Genomic DNA, 23,359 nt, shown 5'->3' on the forward strand with positions numbered 1-23,359 from the left:
TATGGTTGACTCCTCAACATCCATCTCAACCATATCCAAATTTGTAGCAGCCAAATCTTTGGGTGGAATTGACCTCAGTTCCATGAGGACTCTGATGTGCTTAATCTAATTACCACAATTCTATTCTCCTTGTCAATTATTAAAGAATGGCAGTTCTGAGAAAATTTGGGTCAATAAGAGGAGAGATTTGCTGATGATATCTTCAATTATTGCTATCTCACACTTAAAAGACACACACACACACACACAAACACATACACACACACACACACACACACACACACAGCCTAACAGTCAAGGGGAAATAATTGGTACAATAAGAGGTCATTTCCCTTAAAATACCCTCACCAACATTGAACACAAACCATTTGGATTTTCTTTTATGAATCTAATAGCTTAAAGATGACTCATCACATTTCACATCTTTTCATATATTAATATGTCCCTTTATGACTTGGCAATAATTCAAAGAAATTGATACACGGCACCCACAATAGCATAATTGGGAAGCTTATATCTGAGGCCAGGAATTTTATTCACATTTTTAGGAGGCATAAATTAGTCTCAGAGTGTCTGTTGACTGGGATTGCACACAAAGATAAGTAGATACATCTGTCCAAAGAAGACAGAGGGTAAACTTCCTCGTGGTTCCCAAAATGTAACAACCAAAGGAAAAAGTGCAAATTTTAGCTCATATATGTGTTGTCTTAGAAAAGAATCAATGGTTTAATCAAAAGTTCCACTGTACCTCCCTTCAAACTGATGGATGGTTTTGGCCTTAAGAAAACAAATTATGACTGTATTGTTGATAAATGTAAAGGTGGTTTGTGTGTCCTTAGTCAAGCAAATATTGGTTATATTAATATTATACTGAAGTATTAGAATGAATGTCAAAGAATGGCAGATTCTAAACATGCCTAGGCTATCTCTGACAGTTCACTTTAGCTTCTAAAAGCTTTCTGTACCTCAATTAAGCTACTAAGAATCTAGACAGTTTTTTATGAAATGCTGTATTTTCAAAGATGCAAATTTATGAAGAAAATATATAGCATGCTGTAGGATTTTTATCTTCTTACTATTAATACAATATCTAAGGCCCAAGAATCAGCTTTGATACAACACTCATATGAAACTCTTTTTATCACAGCAGCTGGTAATAGAAATATCCAATACGTTTACTACATGCTAGATTCTGCATATATTCACTTCACCTCCTTTGTTCCATTTTAATTCATCAAACCAAGTGAGTCTATGAGGAAAAAAGCAAGAGGATTTCAGTACAATGTCAATGAATTGCCTAATATGAACCACACAACTATCATGATGCTCATATTCAGCATACCTGGACATAAACTTTTAATTTTTAATCCTTCTATTCTATAAGTTAATCATTTATACAAACAAGTATTGTATTTGGCCGTGGCAGTCGTGCAAATTTTAAGCAACTTCATTTCTTTTCATTATACCTATCCTTCCTGGAATATTAAGTTTATATCCTAGGATTATTTTGTTTGAATATAACATATGAAATGCCTTTGTGTGTGTGTCTGTGTGTGTGTGTGTGTGTCTTGAACAGGAATGTGGGAGTGGGAGAGCTGGGAAAGGTTATTTATAGTCTCTTCAGATCAAATCATCACTGAATTATTTTGTCATGCTAGTATGATTCAAAAATGACAGAAATGAAGAGGAATTACTGATGTAATCTTCCACTGTTGATCCTTTGACCTGATCTGTTATTAGATTTATTTTAATAGCTTTTTTAAATCTTCATTTTTCAATGTGGCAAATATAGAAACAAAAATATAAATGTATTTCCTTCCAGTTACTCAGTTTTAAGGTATTAATGCTGACGTTTAAGCATTAAAAATGCAAATGGCTTCTGAAGACAGAAAGAATGTCCACAAGTGAATTTTCTTTTCCAAAAAAATTGTATTATAAATTGTTTTTTATTTTAATTTTTAAATTTGTATTGACATATTATAATTGTTCATATTTATGGGGTCCAATATGATGTTTTGATACATTTACATGTTGTATAATGATCAAATCAGGGTATTCAATGTGACCATTACCTCACGCATTTAACATTTCTTTGTGGTAAGGACATACAAAAGCCTCTCTTGCAATTTTGTAATATACCATATCTTGCTGTTAACCATAATCACCCTACTATGCAATACTACACCAGAACTTACACCTACTATTGAATTGTAATTGTGTACCCATTGACCAACTTTTCCCTATACTTTTAGCCATTCTAACTGAAGTGGATGGCTAAACTCATTATGGTTTTGGTTTGCATTTCCTCAATGATCAATGACATGCAACATTTTTTCATATACCTATTGGCCATTTATATGTCTTCTTTTGAGAAATGTCTATTAAGGTCTTTTGCTCATTTTTTTTTTTTTTTTTTTGAGACAGAGTCTCGCTCTGTTGCCGGGGCTAGAGTGAGTCCCGTGGCATCAGCCTAGCTCACAGCAACCTCAAACTCCTGGGCTTAAGCGATCCTACTGCCTCAGCCTCCCAAGTAGCTGGGACTGCAGGCATGCGCCACCATGCCTGACTAATTTTTTCTGTGTATATTTTTAGTTGGCCAGATTATTTCTTTCTATTTTTTTTTTTAGTAGAGACAGGGTCTCACTCTTGCTTCATTTTTTAATTTGTCATTAAATTGTCATTAATTTGTTTAATTTCCCTATATATTCTTGACATTAACCCCTTGTCAGATGTGAAGTTTGCAAATATTTTCTGCATTCTGTAGGTTTTCTCTTCACTCTGTTAATTGTTTCCTTTGTCGTGCAAAAGCTGTTTAGTTTGATGTGTACCTGTTTGTGTATTTTTGGTTTTGCAGCCTGTGATTTTGAGGTCTTATTTTAAAAATCCTTACCCAGATGAATTGTCATAAAGTGCTTCCCCTGTGTTTTCTTCTAGTAGTTTCATAGTTCTGGTTTTGGTTTTATATTTAAGTCTTTAATCCATTTGGAGTTGATTTTTTGAATAAGGTAAACATACAAGGTGAATATACAAAAATCTGTAGAGTTTCTACACAGTAATAGTGAACATCTGAAAAATAAATTGAAAAACAATCCCATTTACAATAAAGTAAGATACTTAGGAATAAACTTAATAAAGGAAGTGATAGATCTCTACACTGAAAACTGTAAAACATCTGTGAAATAAATTGAAGAGAACACAAATAAATTGGAAAGACATCTCATGTTTATAGATTGAAAGAACTAATATTGTTAAAATGACCTTACTACATACTACCCAAAGTGATCTACAAATTTTTTTTTTTTTTTTTTTTTTTTTTGCTTTTGCTTCACATTGTTTCCTTAGCTCTAGTCAGTAAATAGTGAAGCAACCTTCCCAGGACTGGGGCAAAAACATGGAACGCTTCACGAATTTGCATGTCATCCTTCAGCAGGGACCATGCTGATCTTCTCTGCATGGTTCCAATTTTATTATATGTGCTGCCGAAGCGAGCACTATCTACAGATTTAAAGCAACCCTTATCAAAGTACCAATGATGTTCTTCACAGAAATTTAAAAAAAACCATAAAATTCCTATAGAACCACAAAGAACCCTTAATAGGCAAAGAATCCTAACCAAAAATATGAAGCTGGAGGCATTACCTTATTTTTCATTATTATTATTTTGATAGATTTAGGGAGTTCAAGTGTTTTTTGTTACATGGATGAATTGTAGAGTGGCAAAGTCAGGTGTACCTGACACACAATAGTATACATTGATTTGTACACAATAGGTAATTTTTTATTCCTCACCCCTCTTTCACCCTCCCCCCTTATTAGTTTCTAGTGCCCATTTTACCACTTTGTATGACCATGTATATCCATCATTTAGCTCCCACTTATAAGTGAGAACATGTGGTATTTGTTTTTCTAATCCTGAAGTACCTTACTTAGGATAATGGTCTCCATTTCCATCCAAGTTGTTGCAAAAGACATTATTTCATTCCTTTTTATGGCTGAGTAGTATTCCATGGTATATACATATAATTTTTTTATCCACTCATCATTTGATGGACACTTAGGTTGATTCCATACCTTTGCATTTGTGAATTGCACTGCAATAAACATTTGGGTGCAGATGTCTCTTTAATTTGACTTCATTTCCTTAGGATAGATACCCAGTAGTGGGATTGTGGGATCAAATGATAGGTCTCCTTTTAGTTCTTTAAGGAATGTCCATACTATTTTCCAGAGAGGTTGTACTAGTTTACATTCCCACCAACAGTGTACAAATTTTCCCTTTTCACTGCATCCATGTCAACATCTATTGTTTCTTGACTTTTAGTAATGGCTATTCGGACAGGAGTAAGACAGTATTTCATTGTGATTTTAATTTACATTTCTCTGATGATTAGTGAGGGCATCACACTATCTGACTTCAAAATATGCTACAATAATAACCAAAACAGCATGGTAGTGGCATAAAAACAGACACATAGACCAATAGAACAGACTAGAGAACTCAGAAATAATTTCACACATCTGTAGCCAAATGATTTTCAACATAGTTGTCAAGAACTCACATTGGGGAAAAGACAATCTCTTCAATAAATCATGTTGCACAATCTGATATCAACAAGTTAAGCAAGTTATTTAATAGTTTATGCCCTAGTTTTCTGAAAATCATAGTAATACTCTCTCATAAGGTTGAGAGGATTATTTGAGATAATCATGTAAAGAGATTTGTACTTACGTGGTATATATTTAATATATTTTAAAAATATACTATGTGCTAATTAGTAAAAAATTCTGCTTGAGTCAGAAAACACAGCTTTTCCAAGGTTCATACATTTATTTTTTTCCTGTAAAAGAAGAGATATCCACCAATGAACATCCCTCATGAAGACTGTGGTTTCAGATTTAAAGTATATTTAAAGTGTTTGGGCTACTATTGATTTTAATAATGATAAATCCTCCAATCCAGTGTCCTTGGAGTTGATTTAATAAACAAATATTAGCAACTGACTACATGTTCAGCAGTATATCAATGATTCTCAGACAAAGGCAATTGTACCTCCCCAATCCCAGGGGCATTTGCCAATCTCTGGAGACATTTTAGGTTATTACAACTTGGGGAAAAGAGAGTACTACTGTCTTCCCATGGTTAAAGTCCAGGATGGTGCAAAACTTCTACAATGTGCATTTGAGTTCCCATAACAAAGAATTATCCTATCTAAAATGCCAGTAGTGCAGGCTGTGTGAAATCCTACATTATACTAATTATGGGGTGATCCAGATCTGTGATACCATTCCTGTTCTCAAAGAGCCTATAGTCTATTAAGGAAAGAAATATGCATACTTGGCAGTTAGAGGCCATAAGACAATAAACGGTATTATTAATAATAATAATAGTTGACATTTGTTATGTACTATGTATCAGGCAGTATACTCAGTGCCTTCCATGCATTATTTTATTTGTTCAGCAGGATAAAGTACTATTATGATCTCTGTTTTATTGATAAAGAAACAGATTTAGCAATGTTACAGAATTTCCCAAGGCAAGACAGTTGATGAGTTTTGAAGTTGGAATTTAAACACAAATCTCTCTGATTTGAGAGCCAAAATCATCTCTCCCTGGAAATCACAAACAACTCAGTAAATGAATGCATAGTTTGCAAATAAATTCTCCTATTATGTAGGTCATCTAGTCACTCTATTCATTGTTTTCTTTGCTTTGCAGAATCTTTTTATCTTTTTAGTTTGATATAATCCCATTTGTCCTTTTTTGTTTTCTGTTTTTGCCTGTGCTTTTAAGGTTTTATTTAAAAATTTTTGGCTCAGTCCAATTTCATGAAACATTTCTCCTATATTTTCTTCTAGTAGATTCATAATTTGGGGTCTTACATTTATGTGTTTAATACATTTAGCACTGATCTTGGCTTATGGTGAGAAATAGAAATCTAGTTTCATCATTGTTCATGTGGATATCCAGTTTTCTCAGCACCATTTATTGCATAGACTATCCTTTCCCCAGTGTGTTCTTGGCACCTTTGTTGAAAATCAATCATGTGTAAATGTATGGATTTATTTCTGGGTTCACTATTCTGTTCCATTAGTCTATGTGTCTTTTTTTTTTTTTTTTTTTTTGTGCCAGTACCAGGCTTTTGTTGATGTTGTTGTTGTTACTGTAGCTTTGAGATTATATTTTGAAGTCAGATAGTGTGATGCCTCCAGTTTTGTTCTTTTTGCTAAAGATTACATTGGCTATCTTGGGTCTTTTTGCATTTCCATATGAACTTTGAGATTATTGTTCTATGTCTGTGAAGAATCGTATTGGTAAGTTGATGGAGATTATATTGAATCTGTACATGGCTTTGGGTGATACAGACATTTTAACAATATTAACTTTTCCAGTTGATGAACACAAGATATCTTTTCATTTATTTGTGTCCTCTTCAATTTGTTTCATCAATGCTTTATAGTTTTCAGTGTAGAGATATTTTACTTTTTTGGTTAAGTTTATTCCCAATTATTTTATTTTTTGGTAGGTATTATAAATAAAATTGCTTTCTTGATTTATTTTTCAGGAAGTTTGATATTGGCGTATAGAAATGCTACTGATTTTTATGTTGATTTTGCATTCTGCAACTTTGTTTACTTGCTCTCTGTTTGGTCTGTAATTCCTCTCTTCCTTTCTTACTGCCTTTCTTTGTGGTTATGTGACTTTTTCTGGTAGTATGTTTAATATGGGGGTTTTTATTTATAATGTATCTATTATATGTTTTTGCTTTGTGGTTACTGTGAGGCTTACAGAAAACATCGTATAGTTATAACAAGTTATTTTAAACTGAGAACAACATAAATTTTATTTTCAATAACACAAACAATCAAAAATGAAAAAACTCTACACTTTAAATTTATTCCTCATCTTTTGACTTTTTGATGTCTCAATTTATATCTTTTTACATTGCCTACCCTTTAACACATTGTTATATTTATTATTTTTTAATACGTTTGTCTTTTAGTCTTCATACTAAAGATATGAGAGGTTTACACACACAGCTACAGTAATAAAGTATTCCAAATTTTTCTGTATACTTACTTTTATCAGTGAGTTTTATACCTTCAGACATTTTCTTGTTGTACGTCAGTATCCATTTTGTTCAGATTTAAGAACTTCCTTTAGCATTTTTTTCAGACAGGTCTGGCGGTGATGAATTTTTCTCAGCTTTTGTTTTCCAAGAATGTCTTTATCTCTCCTTCATCATTGAAAGATAGCTTTTCTAGGTATACTATTCCCAGGTTTTTGTTGTTTTTTTTTTTTCTTCAGCTCTTTGAATACGTCATTCTCCTCTCCACTGGCTGTAAGGTTTCTGTTAAGAAGGCTACTGGAAGAAATATTGGAGCTCCTTTATATGTTATTTGCTCTTCTTCTCTTGCTGCCTTTAGGATCCTCTCTCTATTCTTAACCTTTGAGAGTTTGATTATTATATACCTCGTAGAAGTCTTATCTAACTTGAATCTGTTTGGTAATCTTTGACCTTCCTGTACCTGGATATTTATATCTTTCTCTAGATTTGGAAAGCTTTCTGTTATTTCTTTGAATCAACTTTCTACCCTTTCTCTATCTCTAATCCTTCTTAAAAACCAATAAATCTTAAATTTTCCCTCTTGATGCTATCCCATAAATATTTTAAGTGTTCTTCATTCCTTTTCATTTTTTTTCTTTTTCTTATCTGTGTATTTTCAAATAGCCTGTTTTGAGCTCACTAATTCTTTCTTCTTTTTGATCAGTTCTGCTACTGAAACCCTCTAATTCATTTTTATTATGTCTATTGTATTTTTTACCTGTAGTATTTCTGTTTGATTTTTTTATAATTTCGATCTCTTTGTTAAATTTCTCTGATAAGTTTCTAAATTTCCTCTCTGTTTTTCTTGAAATTTATTGAGCTTCCTCAAAATGGCCATTTTAAGCTCCCTGTCTGAGAGGTCACACATTTCTGTCTCTCCAGGGTTGGTCACTGATGCACTCTTTAGTCCATTTTGTGAGATCTTATTTCCATAAATGTTCTTGATGCTTGTGGATGTACATTGGTGTCTAAGCATTGAAGAATTAGGTATTTATTTCACACTTTGCAGTTGGCCTGGTTTACATTCATCCTTCTTCAGAGGGCCTTCCAGGAATTCAAAGGAGACTTGACTGTTGTGTTCTCTAAGCCTGTGGTCATTGCAGCTGTTTTGGCACTAGAGGGCACCCCAAGCCCAAATTCGTTGTGATTCTCTTATATAATCCAAGGTTCCTAGCCTGATGGATTTGGGGAAGATTCAGGACAGTTCACCGTGTTCCCAGGCAAAGCCCCTCACTCATTTCTCTCTCCTTTCCCCAAGCAGAAGGACTCTCCAAGCTATGCTGCCTGGAGTTGGGGAGGGTGAGTGATGCAGACAGTCCTCTGCCAACTGCAACTGTCACTAAGTTGGGTCACACTAGAAGTCAACAATCTCCCAGACCAGCACAGCCTCAGGGCTCACCCAAGACACGTGGCCTCCACTGCCTGATTACTACTGATATTTATTTATGGTCCAAGGCAGCTTTAGTCAGCCAGAGATGAAGCTGGCCAGAAATCAGTTCTGTCCTGCCGGGACAGCAGATTCCCGTCTAGGTAGAGATGGGTCTAGAAGCTCTGTCTGGGAGCACCAGCCTGGAATCTGGTGTTGCAATGTTCTGCACAGTGCTATCTTTTACCATGGCAGGGTTTGTACAAGGCGCAAGGCAAAATCCCCTGCATCTTTTCCTCTTCTTCCCCCAAGTGGAAGGAGTCTCTCTCCATGTGGTAGTGCCTGGAGCTGTGGGAGGGGTAATGTGAGTAGTCCCATGGCCACTTTAGCTGATGTCATGCTGGGTCACATCTGAATCCCACAGCCTCTCAGACCAGCACACCACTGGGGCTCACCCAAGGACTATAGTCTGGATGGCCTGCCTGCCACTGGTCAGCCAGTAGTGAAGTAAACCTGGACTAGAGTTTGTTCCACTGGAACAGCAGATTCCCTTCTGGCCCAGGGAAGGTCTAGGAGCTCGATCTGTGGACCCCAGCCTGGAACCAGGGGCTGTGAGTTCTTCCTGCTGATGTGTTTTACTGTGGAGATGCCAGTCCTGGGTTCTATGACAAAGTCCCTCTCCTAAGAAGACAGATTCTCTCTCCAAGCTGTGCTGCCTAGGGTTGGGGGAGGGGTGGTATAGGACCATGACAATGTCCTTCCTACACACTCCCATGTGTCTTTTTTTGTTATTATGCTAAAACTAGTTGCTGTGGTCATTCTTCTGGCTTCTTTAGCTCTTGTGAAGGTGTTTTCTTATGGGGATAGTTCTTCGGTTTGATGTTCTTGTCTGGGGATAATTGCTGGAAAGTTCTATTCTGCCATTGCTTTCTACCTACTCAACAAGTGTCTTTTTTGTGGCATATTTAATGCTATGTTTCTCCAATTTTGGGGGTGATTTTGCTGTTCTAAATGGTCCTCAAGCATAGTGCTGAAGTGCTCTCTAGTATTCCTAAGTACAAGAAGGCTGTGAAGGGCCCTATGCAGAAAAAATTTCTGTGAGATCAGCTTTGGTCAGGCCTGAGTTACAGTGCTATTGGCTGTGAGTTCAATGCTAATGAATTAACAATATACATTAAAGTGTCTTTAAACAGAAAAACACATTTTAAAAGATTATGTATTATTGGTTGATGAGAATGTTGTCACCAGAGAGTCACAGAAACCTAACCCTGTATTTCCCCTAGGAACAATGATTCAGAATTTTCTAATTCAGTATTCAGGTAACTTTGTAGAAACATGACTGACTATCACAAATAAGGAGAATCAACTGTAGCTGCATCCAAAAAGAAGATAAAATTTCCTGTAGACTCATGTCAGAATAAACACAAAACAGTAACAGGACTAAAGTTCCCCATCTGCAGGGCCCCAGATTCGAAAGCCAGTGGTCGTGGCTACGAACATCACACCACTGAATTCATGTAGACTAAAAGTTCTCCACGTGAAACAATCAGATCAGACTCAGTGGATGGGATAAAGGGAAAACAAAATTCTAAGAAATGAGTGCTGAGGAGCGTTCAGAATTAAAGAAAACTGTGGCTCTTTAGACTGAAAGAGTACATCAACTCTAGATGAGAGAAAAATCCAAACCTAGCTACATGATCATGGAATTGCAGACATAAAGGATAAGATCTTAAAAGCTACCAGAGAAGAAGACAGATTACCTTCCCCACAATACCAAATGAACTGAAGGAAAACTTCTTACTGGTGACAGTGGCTGTCAGAAGACAGAAGAATAGTCTCCTTAAAGTGCTAAAGTGAAATATTGGTCAGCCTAGAATATCATTTCCAAGTAATTTATTTTTTCAAGAGAGAAGACAAAAGTGAAGATAGTTTCAGAAATACAGTGATGCACAGGAGTTATCACCCACTAACTTTCACTAAAAACTATTACAGGATGTACTTCAGCAGTAAGAGAATTGAATCCATAGGGAAGACATGGGCTACAAGAAAAGATTGTAAGCTCAGAAAATGATGAAATAGTTTGAAAATTTAAGTAAATTTTTAAAAATTTTATAGTTTTTCTGAAATTTTGTTTTTCTAAACACACATAATTTAGCAAAAACATAATCATATATATATTTTTGCTTTTATTTTTTCCTAGTTCTGTCTTTTTGTCCAATTTCTTATCTCCTCTCCCACCCAGGCCATGTATTCAATCTTAAAACTTTAAGATATATATTTCTATATTTTTTTCATGCTCAAATAACTTATATAAATTATGCCTATGTTGTTATAAATAGGTATTTACACATGTGTGAGGGAAGGGGTATTTTGGCTGTTTTACAAAAATGGGATAATATACATATTTTTCTGCACGTTGTTTTCTCGTTCTAACATATTTTGTAGAAATTAGTAAGTCAGAGTTTCTTAACCTTAACAATATTGAAATTTTAGGCTGGATAATTATTTGTTGGGGGTGGACCAAAAGCGTTATCCTGTGAATTTTGGATGTTTTGTATCATTCCTGGCCTCTACCCACCAGATGCTAGTAGCATATCTATCCCTCCTATCTCTGTTGTGACAACACAAAATGTCTCCGGACGTTGCCAAATGTCCCCTAGGTTATTCACACCAGTTGAAAACCACAGCTCTAAGTCAACTAACTGCCTAGTGTTCCATCGTAGGAATGTTTGAATTTATTTAAGCATTCTCCTGGCCATAGACATCCATGTTGCTTCAGGTTTGTTTTTTGCACTATAAATAATATAGCAATAAACATTTATACTCAGCTTTTTATGCACAAAAATGCATTCTCAGAAGTAGAATCGCTGTGTCAAAGGACATCTGCTTTTTCTGTTTTAACACATGCCACCAGATTATTTTAAATAAAGGGTAAAACAACTATGATTTTTCCAGCAATAACATTCATTCAACTGTAAAAAATAAAAAGAATGAAAAATTTGACATTATGTTTGAAAATAAGATAAAATTAAAACAATAGGTAATAATAAAAATTAAAGTGGACATAATGTTTAATGAGAAGATGGAAGTTTAAAGCACATACACCCAACAGGAATGACTTTGCCTCCAGTGAGGAGAAAAATGGTTCTTAGTAGGACAAGATATTTCATTCTTTTTAAAATATAAAGCACAGATATATAATGGCACATAAACAGATATACATACATCTGAGATAGTAAGATGTCATGGGGGTGATTAGGAAAGAAATGTCTTAAAAGGCTCCTTGGGTTGTGGGTAGGACAATTATAAAGAATGTTTGAGAAACACTGGATTAAATCATGTTAAATTATTGCCATGTTTGGAAGGAGGATGATAACACTGAAAAAGTTTAAAGATGGTTAGGGTAATTTATGATCAATCACACATGTTACATATTTAAGGATAATTACAATAACTAATCTATACCCTACAGATTACCAAAAAGAGGAAAAAGGAAGAATATAGAAAACTCTATGAAATCAATAAAAGGCAAGAATGAAAGAAACAAAGGCAAAGAAGAATCAGTTGAAAGGACAAAATAAAAAGAAAAGAGTGCAAATTTGTAAGTATTTACATGTAAAACCATTTAAACTCATATATTAAAAGACATGTTATTTTATCTGATGAAAATTACAAACCCAGCTAAATAGCTGGAAACAAAGGATGGCAAAATATACTATATAAGTAACAACCAAGTTAAAGTTGGTGTAGCAACAGCTATATCAAACAGAAAAGAAATTAAGGCAGAAGAAAGAGGACATTATGCAATAATATAGGGAAAAAGCCACCAAGCATGAAACCATCATACACTATTATAAGCTTAACATCATGATAAAAATTTATACAGCAAAAGAGATATTGATGAATCCATAATCAGCAGGCAATTCTTACACATCTCTATTATAAACGAATAGATAAAGCAAACTGAAAATGAATAAGCATCCAACAGCAACTATGAAGAGGAAATGGCAAAGAAAATATATTTACTGAGGTTTACAATTTCTTTTCTCACCATAATATTTGACTATTGACATAGAAAAATGTAAAAAATTAATTTTACAGATCAAAGGGTACACAGACATCATTTACTAACAGTCCTTATTTATCTCTACTTAAAAAATAGCTCTTATGCTTATTTGTGTTCCAGCAATTCAAGTTCATTGTTTCCCAAAGAGAAATGCAGAAAATATTTGCAACAAATATCAGCTATTTTTAGACCTTTATTTCCTACCAAAAGTTCCAAATTGGCCATCTTCTTGTCAGATCTTTCAAAGCCTTTCTGTGGTATACCACACAGAAACGTCTTTCTGGAAAGCTTCATTTATCTACCTTACTTGTATAAGGTTTATAGATTTCTTAAGCCATAATATCACATTACTATTGCAGAATTTCTTAATGATAGGCACTTCTGTAAGACAGTCGAAATTTTTTTTGTTTTCTACATGAAACTAATAATATAATCATACACAACAGATGACTTTTATAACCATAGCAGATAGACCAATTAGACTATTAATTTGTTGATTTGTAACTAATACTTGAATCTAAGTCCAGAGTTTATAGAACTAACAGTGTCAGGAATGAATATTTTTAAATCAGCCGTGGGCATCTAACACCAAAGCCTATGTACTCTCAACTAAATTAAAGAGAGTTAAGGAAATTGCATTTCATTTCATTGAATTTCATTAGGACTTATATTCAAGTAATGAGTCATGATTTATCACATGAATTACCTATGTCCCCATTATTACAAGAAAATATATCACAACTTAAAATTGTTTTACATGTAGGGTGGAAGAGTAGGTTAATCCATGAAAACAACAAAACACAGACATGATTTATATGTTTAAAAGGTAAATATTGGTGATTTTTTAAATTGCTATTTAAAACCTGTGATAAATGCACATTTATTAGGGATATTTCAATAAGATTATTGATTTTGTGTGCACAAGCTTTCAGTATGAAATCTATTTTTGAAGTTAGGCTTTAAATGAATATATAGGAAACATTTTTAGAAGCAATCATTTATATGAAAAAGATAGTATGAACCCAGAGTATCAGAATGCAGACACTTACAGATGCCCAAACATCCATATGGAAACTACAATGTGTAAATCATAAGCAATAAAGAATATGTTTTAGACAATTTCACTTGTGCCTTTTTGTAGACTCTTAATGCTCCCTCCCCTCACACATATTTTAATTGCTGCATTAAATCATTCATTCATTTATTCACCAAACATGTATGGAAGGTGTGTTTCATGCCAGGATCTTAGACAAGATGTAGAGAACAAGCAGCGAACAAGATACAGTCCTGAACCCACGCATCTCAGGGTATAGAGGCCAGACAACCGGGAAAGTAACTTCAAGTTCTCGTCCAGGAGAAAGCACAGGTGAACAAAATAGCATGAAAGCACAGAGGAGGGCCAAGAAACCTGGGCTTCAGAAGTGCATCCTAGAGAGATGCCCTCAAAGCTGAGATCTGAAAACAAAAGAGAAAGAGAGAGGGAGGGAGGGAGCAGGAAAAAGAGGGAGGGGAGGAGGGACATTCTGATTTGTGCATGTTTAATGAGGCTGGAGATGAAATGCACCAGGAGAGGGAAGAGGCTTCTGCATCATCTCCCAATTTGTGCACTAGAGGCTGAAATACCATCCTTTCCAGCAGTGATGGCTTTCTGGGAGTCCCAAGCTAACCTAGAAAAGTAACTTGGAGAATTTTATTTTCCATATGAAATAGGAGATTCCACAGGAGAGCACAATATGCAGTATTAAAATCTTCCAAAGGAGGCCATTTAGACCCAGGTTTTGTAACTCACAGAACTGCATTTTCTCCCACCTGTGTAACAAGACAGAAAGTTTTGATGTCTGTCTTTTCCAGGAATGTCTTACGTGCTCTCTGATTTTCCAAGGAAAATAATAACAACAGCAACAACCCACTCCACCCCCAATTTTTTTTTGCAAATTTTCGGACTCTCCATTTCACATTTCCTAGAGCAAAGACTGACATCTGACTTCAGCAGATACCAATCTGTTTACATGGAGAGGGAGTAGGGCCCTCTCTTGTTTTACTAATGTGGCCATCTTGAAATTCTTAATGATTTTCAACAAGGGGCCTGGCATTTACATTTTACACTGAGCCCTAAAAGTTATATCATTAGTCATGGGAGACAGAATGGGGACAGAATTGAGCGGGGAACAGACCTAAACCACATTAGGGCCATGGCTATAGGAAGAAAGATATGTACTAGGGTTTTCAGGTCTCAGTCTTTTACTCAACCTCTTGACTATTTTTGCTACATCTGTGTGCTTCTTAAACATTTTTTCTGAATATCAACTCACCATTTTTTTTTTAATTTACTTAAATTCTGACTTGGCCTTATCTTAAGCAGTGACATTAATGAAATCATGAGTTTCATGATCCAGCCATATATTTTTTCCTAATATACATTTGAAAGAAAGAAATGACTTTAAACATGAATGTCTCTGGCATGCTACCTAAAATCATTCTGAATACTCTTAGGAGGAGTACCACATTCTGGGACACACTAAGACATGCAATGAAAGAAATGTGCATTTGAAACTTTCTCCCTTAAGGTAATTATCACATTGCTAAAGGTAAACGTAAGATGGGACAAGTTATTATGTCTCCTTGAAGAATAATCTATATAGTTTTATCATCAAGCCCCTATAACTTCCTGTGTTGCCCTCACTTAGCAATGAGTTCTAACCTTCCGCCCATCCCTGCAGGTTTGAGTGAGGTGACAGTGTCATCCGTCCAGGTGAGACCTGGATTCCTGCACTGTTGGTCAAATTAGTCTTAGCTGAAGAGCCCAAGATGTGAATATTCTGTTCTACTGTGCAGTGGACAGATTCAGCTTTAGGCCAGAGGATTTATATCACTTTGTCAAAAATTCCACTCAAATACCACATAACCAGCTCGATGTGAGCCACTCTCTGACTTATGTATTTCTTTCTTTCTTGTGTCACTCAGAATTCCTTTCCTGAATGAGCGAGTGTCCCAGTCTCTCACGTCCTCTGCTCATTCTCCACTCAGACCCCTCTGTCTCCACTCACTGAGGATGCCAATTCATTCAAAATACTCCTTTAGTACTTCCTTGTTTGTCACAATTTAAAAATATTTTCCTACATCCTCATGTTTTATATTCTCACATTCTCTCTTGCCTTAAAGAAGAAATATATATATTTATTACTATACAAACACATACATATATTTACATGTATAGTGTATGCATATATGTGTGCATGTATATGTGTGTGTGTATATATATTCTGTATTTCCTTTATCTTAGCTTAGAGCATTTAAACACAGATTGAGCTTTATTTTTCTTTGAAAACAATGCCAAATGTTATTTTTATTATGATCATTAGTATTATTCTATAAATCAAGTTTAATCCATCACTGCAAATTTCTCAAGTAGCAAATTACCAGTTGGTTTGAACCCACGAAAAAATAAATACTAATTAAAATATTCATCACATTGATTTTTTTTAAAAAAATATTTGTGTTACAGTATAATAAATTCTCTTGGGTCTTCCTTCAAAAATAGAAAAGCCCTAGGAATTTTAAATAAAGGTTTACTTAATTTTTCAAAAGTGAAAAAAATATATACCAGTTGATATATTTGAAAGTCTTCCTCTCCTGAAGCTGTATTTTCCTTTAGCACAGATGTGATGAGGGGCTCTTATAAGCAGTCACAATTTTCATTTGACAATAAAATTACTGTTTATGTGCTTATTCATTGAAAAATTATTTTAAGGCTTAAATTAATATATGAATTTATTTGAAAATGATTATTGATTTTATATGACTGTTCTCTATACCCATCATCAGATAATTAGTTGGGCCAGTATCTCCCACCCCCCAACCCAATCTAATCTATTCCCATACCAAGGTTTACCAGCATCCTGCAGGCATAATTACAGTATTTAGAACAAATTGTTACAAGGTAAATTTTGAAAATACTTTAGATCAGTCTCTAAATTTGGAAAATGAAATATCATTCTGTGCTATATACCTACCTCTATTGTATTTTTTTAAAAAGAGAACAAATGATAAATATAAAAGTTTTGGTTTCACAATCACTATTGACTGTCTTAAGTCTGATGGTCTTTTATTGAATGACTCCTGGTCTTTTACAGTATCACAAAATGAAATTCACTTCAATGATGAATAGATGATCTTTCTTTCTCTTGTATCTTCTGGACAAGTAAAAAGACCCAACTGTCACAAAATTCAGAGTCTAACCCTAAAACTTTAGAACTTCCTAAGGACTCACTTGTTTTGCCTAAAAGAAATAGTTCTTCTATTTGACTCCCTCAAAGTTTTTGTTTCATTTTTGTTCGTTGCTTTTGTTTTAGTTCTTGTGACTTATTTTCTCCAAAAATCTATTATTGAAGTTTCACATTATCATAAAAATGTTAGGCTCAGGTAGAAATCAAAAATAGATGGATGTAAAATCTGAATTTAGTAAATGTAAATCAAGTTCCAAGATTAGTCAGCACATCTGAAAGCAAATAAAACATTAGAAGACAGTTTTTTCTAAATTTCAGATGACATAAATATTTAAGAACAGATTTTGAAATATCAGTATTAAAGATCATTTTAGAATATATTATCACTCTCTGTAAAATAACAGTTGTTAAAGCATCCATAAATAGGGATATGCAAAATAATTGTAAGACATTTTCTAGCCCATGTACAAAACACTAATTCCAGATGTTTATTATGAAAACTTTAGTCTCGTGAAACACCTACCCAAATAGCTTTTATAGCCTGTGCTGTCTCAAGGACATAGCTGTGGAAAGTTACAAAAAGTCACCCACGTTATACCATCCTACAATTGTAGACGATTGGCTCTTACAAAAACCCCTAACAAGGAAGGGTTCTGCCTTCGTTCATCTGTCCCTTGCCTTTTCCTTAAGTTGTCTGTTTTGAAAGATGTATTTTCACCGGGGTTTGCAAAGCCCTCAAGCCTTTTGACTCTAGTCATGTCATCTTTCCCTCCACTCAAATGAAAAATGTATTTTTTTAAGGCATGAAATGAATTTTTTTCCCTGAGCCAAACTTTCAGTTCCCTGGAATGAGTTTTCAACAGCTAACCTTATTTTACCAAGTAATACATCATCAAAGCCACACAGACCTGACAGTACATCACACAAGTCCAGGTGAAGTATTACACCTGTACATCATAAGGCCCACGTCACTCTGGTGATATAGTCACTGCCTTGCCACAAAGTTCCCGGAAACCTACACAGCTGCCACGGGCCTTTCAAGGTTTATTTAAAGGAATTTTATTTATGTAGCAAATCTTGCCTGCTTCTGAAGAAGAATATCCATGTCTACTGTACCTGGAGAGAGAAGCAGTTAGTGTCTTTCTGGGTTTAAAAAAAAAAAAATTCTGATTGGGAAACTGAATCGAATCAAAGGGAATACCTTCCCTTGCCTGCTTAAAAATGGGAGTCCAGCTGTTATTTTTCAATCTCCTTCTAAAACTCTGCTGTGAGAGAAAATTACAACCCTCCACCAGAGCCAGGGGTGCAGGAGATGCAGTTCCTCTCTGGTGTTTGTTCACTCTTACTTTGTGCATAACTTTCTCCTCGGGTGTCGGCTCCTCGGTTGGAATTTCCGGGCTACACATGGCCCCCCGCTGTGATAGCTTTTGGTACTAGAATGTCCACACTCTTAAATTTCACGGGTAAGACAAGACCCTAAAACCCTGGCTCTGACACTCTCTAGCTGCATGATCTTGGGGAACTCTTTATTTCTCAGTTTGCATAAAATGGCAGTAGGGTTCCTTATCACCTGAGATTCTGGTGAAGGTTAAAAGAGATCATGCATGTAACGTCAGGAAACAGTGCCTGACACAGAGGAAGCAAGTAATTAAGACCAGCTCTTAACATTTTTATCCTGGTTTCTTTTGCCTAATTATTCTACCTGCTTTTCTAATTACTATCTCCTTACATTTCATTGTAGCACTCTGACTTGGAGCCTGTCTCATCTTTAATACTACATCCTTAGGGGGTCCTTTCCTAATTACCTCCTCTGTTTTATGTTTTCATAGCACCAGATACTTGTCCTTAGTGGTACTTATTGCAAGCGTATTCAGTTAATTGTTAAATATCTGTCTCGCCCTGTAGTAAATTAAAGATGGCCACAAATTTTTTTGCTACTCCTCCCATTCAGAGTTTGGGGATAATTCGCCAACCTATGACTCTGGACAGCTTTAGTAATGTGATTGACCAATAGAATTTAATGCAAGTGACATTCTTTGACTTCAGAAGAAGCATTGCAGCCTACATCGTGTTCTGCTAGAACACTGTCTGTGAGGAGAGCCAGTCCCCATAAAAGATGTCTAAGTCCCCCTGAGACTTCCACGTTGTATGGAAGCCCAAGCAGCTGCTGGGAAGGCCACATGGAAAGGAAGAAGGGCCCAGCTAATGGTCCTGCCTTACTTCCCAGGTGAAAGTCAGCACCAAGTTATAAGCCAGCCTGTTAGAACTGAGTCTTCAAACCACAGTTAGTTGAGCAAGCTGACACCACTGCCCTGACAAAGTGCAGATTTGTGAGCAATATAAATGACTATTGTGGTTTAAACCAATAAGTTTAAGGGTGGTCCAATATCCAGCCATAGATAACCAGAATACCCACCTCTACCATGAGTCCCAGGAGGACAGGAGCCATGTCTACTTGTGCACTGCTGTATTACCAGTGCCTCATGTGCTGCCTGGCCCATAGTAGGAGTTAGCCATAGGATTTGTTGAATGAATGAATGAATGAATGAATTGCAAACATCAAAGTGCCAAATAAATTGAAATAGGTCTGGAATAGATAAATTAATCTTTGTTATTTTATTAGTAAATCAAATCTTTTACCACTTCCAAATTCTTTATCTAGATAGGATAGAAATCCCACCTCATAGGGCAATTTCATTCAATTCAGCAATAGTTATTAAGCATCCATTCTGCTCTGATTGCTGGAATTACAGCCATGAACTGGATAATCTCTAACCTCTCAAAACTCACAGCTGAGATCTATATTTCTCAAACTGTAGTCTGTGGACTAGCGTTAGTATTCCCTGAGAATGCTCATTAAAATTCCAGATTCCTGGGCCCCACCTCAGATCTGCTAAATCAGAATCATTAGAGGTGAGACCCCACAATTTACATTTTTTAACAAGGCTTCTAGTGATCCTTGTACACTTGGAAGTGTGAAGGCAGGTCTAAATCAGAGAGTCTTTCAAACTTTCCTTGTAATCACCAAGACACTTAATAAAAACAAACACAATAGATTTCTCTCTGAACCCGCTGAATCACAATCCCCAGGGACTACATAGCTGGTGATCTGTCTTTGGTAATTCTTATCATTAAGAAAGTTTGGAAAACAATGCTCTATTTTTTTTTTTCCCTGAAGAGGAAATAGGCATAAGATGTCTTATGTTCCCAGGTGCCTGGGTATTAGGGGGAAAAATGAGAAAGTGATACTTCCCAAATCACATAGCTAGTAAATCAGGTGGGACACAAGCCTTCTGTTTCCTAGCTCATTGTTCTTTTCAGTATTCTATAAGCATTTCCTATGATAAGATATATCTTCTGATTGTAGAGAAAAATGAGGATTTCTGACAGTATAACTAGGTAGTGCTAAGACAGATTTACAACAGATCCTCAAAAAATACTGCCTTGTTACCTACCTGCTCCACTTATGCTCATAGACGGCCAGCAAAAGGCGTGTTTAAAATAATTGCCAATCATACAAATGCATTGACTAGCAAGGTCTTGCATAAATTATATTCATAGCAAATGATTGATGAATGGGTGAGTGAATGAATGAATGAAGTGGAGACTTCATCTGAGTCAATCATAAGTTGGCACGGATATGGATACCTGTCACCAAATAAGACAGAGGCAGGGTGGTAGAATGCAATGGTGGTACTTTTCTTTCTCTCCCCCTCTGCAGCATGCATAGATTTAGACCGTGTGAGTGTGTGTGAGTGTGTGTTTGTGTGTGTGTGTTCTGTAAAGGCAAACAGAAATGCAGGTTGTAAGGCACCCAAACCAGTAATCACATTCAAGTGAAGCCAAAGTGGGGCTTGACATCATCATTTCTTCAGTCTGTGTATAACAACTGAATTATCTAGAGTTGTGTTTGCAAAGAGAAAATGGAGTGGAGGTCACAGCATCTGTCTAGACCTAACCTACATACAACCTTTTTTTTTTTCCTGTTACCAACACGGTTCCATTTTCTCTTTTTTGAGGAATAATTATTCATTCGTCAGATTTTTTTGAGAACTTACCATATGCAATGAACTATTTTAAACGGAGGGGGGATGGGAGAAAATATAACGACAGAGCATGTCCTCTGCCTTCCAGGCACTGGCCACGTGGTCAGAACTGAGGGCACAAGTCCAAATAAGCATAATACGAAATACAAAGTGTGCCCGTCTCTTGCCCATGGAATGTCAAGGTCAAATGTTCTGGGATATTCGACTGATCCTCGCTTGACTGTAGGGGATGAGATCTGGGAAGTCTTTAGAAGAAGCTGTGATATTTGAACTGAGCCTTGAAGGATTTCCACAGGAGTGGGAACAACATCGCCGGTTGAGGGAAATAATGAGTAAATCAAAGTAGTGGCAAGAATAGGGCATGGTTTGAGAACATTTTTGCATAACTGCAGTGTATATGAAAATGAATAGTATGGGATATTACTAGGAATCACAGAGTCAGAAATGCAAGGATGAGAAATGTGAACTTTATTCTACCATGATCTTGTAACATTACTTGTGATAATTAACAAAAAGATTTAATGCTGAGGAATTATATTATATTAGTAAGAATGGAGCATCCCACTTTTGAGTTTCCTTGACCCACAGAAGCAGCCTCAACGTAGGTTTGCAGCATTTCAAACAAAGGGTTTTCAAATAAATTTCACATTTATCTTGATTTTGTAGTTTTCAAAGCTATAATATACATCTGCTTTTCAGCTCAGGCCTGAGGTCAAGCCTTCTATAAATAGCCCTCCTTTGCTTTGAGCCTACTAAAACACTACGTCATCTAAAGTTCTCTTAAATTCCACTCTTCCCCAGATCCCTGCTGTAACTGTGTCTCTTCCTCCCTTTGGTGAACCCCCTCTGGCTCCTCTCATAGACAGATGCAGCAAATTAACAAGCCCAGCTTTGTGGGACTATAACTAAGTCCCTTGTGGTCTTCATCATACAGACTTTATCACTCTAGATTAGCATTGCCCAACGGAACTATAATGCAAGCCACATATCTAGATTTAAATTTTAGACTTACAACATTTTTAAAAGTAAAAAGTAACAAAGAAAATTAATTTTAGCAATTATTTTTAACAGTGTATATATATGGTATTATTATTTCAACATGTAATCAATTGGCATACAAAATTATTAATGAGACATTTTGCAGTATTGTTTTTGAACTATGTGTTCCAAATCTGGTGTCTATTTTACACTCATAGCACATCTCAATTTGGATTAGCCACATTTCAAGCACTTGATATCCTCATGTGGCTACCGTACTGAATAGTCCAGCTTTTGATCCAAGCTATAAAATAGAACTTTCTTTCTAAGTTGATGGGAACTTTGTAGAGTTGCATTGTCTAATACAGTAGCCACTAGTGCCCTGAAGCTATTGAACACTTGAAAGATGGCAACTGTGTCTGGGGAACCAAATTTTTAATTTTTTTTAAATTTTAATTTATTTAGAGTCAAATAGCCACATGTGGCTGGTGGCTATACTTTTGATCAGGGCAGTTCTAGATAATGGGAAGCTATTAAAGTGTTTTGAGCAGATGAGTGTCCTTTGGGGAACTAAATTTTAGGACTATGAGTAGAATAGGGAAATACGATTTTAAATGGGGGCATTCCCTATAGCACCTGGGAGCAGTGTTCCCTTATGTTAAAGGATGGTTAAAGTTGTAACGTTTTCTGACCCCATCTGATGTATCATGACATCTATAATAGCAATGTTATTTACCTCAATTATCCAGTCAAATCTCAGACTATGTCAAGCAGTAACCCAGAAAATAGTGCGTATGACCCCTGTATCATTTTAACATCTTCACTTTTCTATGGTTGGTTCACGTCCCTCAGTGTCTGATGACCTTCAGAGATTTTACCCGCATACAACTTCAGCAGGGGTAAAACTGATGAGAATTGATGATGCTTTAAAAATGCACAATTACAGTAGCTTCATTAAAAACCAAGTGTGTTTCAAGCAACTTATTCTTTGTATCAATACGATATACAAGTATCCAAGCTAACGGTCAAACTTTCTCCCCTCTTATAATGAACCGTAAAATTACAGTTGGCAATCAAGAGTACTGTAGCAGATAAGTAAGGCAATTTTCCCCATCATTTTTCCTTTTGTTGTCAATCTTGTTGCAAAGCCCATTGCCTTTTCAATGAACCATAATGTGAATATTCAAGATCGTGCGTGCCACGCTTGAGCATATACACTTAGGTCAATCCAGGCTGGTTTTGAGCTGTTCATTTTAAATAGGTTAAGCCAAGTAAAAGCTATGCCTGGGAAGTTTTTATTAGATGACGTACTCTTATTTCTTGGACTTATTTTAATAAGAAGGAACTTTTCCTTTTTTTATCGTTTTAAAAAATACTCTAGAATTTGATCTTGCATATATATGTTAGAACATCTAATTCTTCAGGTGATTAAGATGCTATTATGAATTTTAATCTTGTAAATTAGTATCTGTTGACTATGCCATCTTTAAAAGTTTTATCCATACAGATTTAAATGAATAAGGAATTTACTTTCTCTCTGAAACTGAAGCTAGAAGAGGTAAACATTTCCA

The 23,359-nt window shown here is 35.6% G+C and overlaps 1 non-coding gene across 1 annotated transcript; it reads right to left on the reverse strand.

Moving 5' to 3' along the window:
* Window positions 1–3,385: 3,385 nt before the first annotated feature.
* Window positions 3,386–3,492, reverse strand: LOC123623735. Its single transcript, XR_006730013.1, has one exon. It is a non-coding gene; the product is annotated as a U6 spliceosomal RNA (small nuclear RNA).
* Between the last annotated feature and the right edge of the window lie 19,867 nt (window positions 3,493–23,359).

This window comes from Lemur catta, chromosome 18 (genome assembly GCF_020740605.2).
Source record: "Lemur catta isolate mLemCat1 chromosome 18, mLemCat1.pri, whole genome shotgun sequence".
NCBI classification, from domain to species: domain Eukaryota; kingdom Metazoa; phylum Chordata; class Mammalia; order Primates; family Lemuridae; genus Lemur; species Lemur catta.